The following is a 1,341-nucleotide window of genomic DNA, read 5'->3' as shown; positions in this document are numbered from 1 at the left end:
ATGGGATGCCAAGGATTAAAACCTGGTTAGCTATGTGGAAGACTAGAGTACCCTTCCACTGTACTATTTCTCTAGTACCAGGAGTTGTTGTTTTTAATAGGGGCCACACATAGTGGTATAGAGAAATAACCTGGACACTCCTGGCAATGCTTGGCTCATTGGAACATCATTGGGGGGTGTCACCTAGTGGTTCTGGGGTTCAGCAGAAAGTTTAAGAATAATATGTTCTTGAATATTTTTCCTTCCTTTTAAGAAATAGGACTATGTAAGTATTAGCAAGGGCATGTAACTTCTGGTTCTAAACTGTAACTCCAGCTTCCTCTGAAGACCTGGATACTCAAGTGACTGAATCTCAACCTGTGAACTGAGTATGAGTGCTATGTGTGGCATTTGAGTTTCTACTTAAAGATGCTTCTCTGGTTTCTATTTTCTCATCTCATTACTGGGAAAGAGGCAGAAATCAAGGGAACCTTGTGAGTCACATGCTATGAGTCACAGGGCTTCCCTGTGTCTTTTCCCTTCTACATCGTACTCATGGGGGCCTGTAGTGCTTGGTAGAGCAGCTCAGTCTGTTTTTACTAATATTTCCAATGAACATAGGAAATTTTTAAAAAATATTTTATTTATGGGGCCAGAGAGATAACACAGCAGTAGGTTATTTGCCTTGCATGCAGCAGACTAGAACAGACCTGGTCCCAGCATCCATATGGTTCTCCAAGCCAGGAGTGATTTCTGAGTGCTCAGCCAGGAGTAATTCCTGAGCGCCACAGGAGTGGCCCCTAAACAAAACAACAACAAATATTTTATTGAAACTATTGTGAGTTACAAAGTTCTTCATAGTTGAGCTTCAGACATACAATGAATCAGGGCCAATCCCACCACCAGTGTCAATCTCCCTTCACCAATGTTCCCAGAGTGCATCCCATGCCACCACCCCTGCCCCCAGTCTGCCAGCATAACAGGCCTATTTTAAATGTTGATTGTTAATGTTTGGGTCTCATGATTTCATTGTTGTTGACTTTGGCTAGGATATTTAGTTCTGCCCTTTTTTCACATCACTAATGCACTTGTAACTCCAGCTTCCTCTGAAGACCTGGATCCTGGCCCCCATCTTCTTTTCTTTCTTTGTTTCTTTTTTTCTTCTTTTCTTTCTTTCTTTCTTTCTTTCTTTCTTTCTTTCTTTCTTCGTTTCTTTCTTCTTTCTTTTTTCTTTCTCTTTCTTTTTTCTTTTTCTTTCTTTCTCTTTCTTCTTTCTTTCTTCCTTTCTTCTTTCTTTCTTTTTTCTTTCTTTCTTTCTTCTTTCTTCCTTCCTTCCTTCCTTCCTTCCTTCCTTCCTTCCTT

This window comes from Suncus etruscus, chromosome 8 (assembly GCF_024139225.1).
Source record: "Suncus etruscus isolate mSunEtr1 chromosome 8, mSunEtr1.pri.cur, whole genome shotgun sequence".
In the NCBI taxonomy this organism is placed as follows: Eukaryota; Metazoa; Chordata; class Mammalia; order Eulipotyphla; family Soricidae; genus Suncus; species Suncus etruscus.
Note: the sequence above shows the minus strand (reverse complement) of the source record.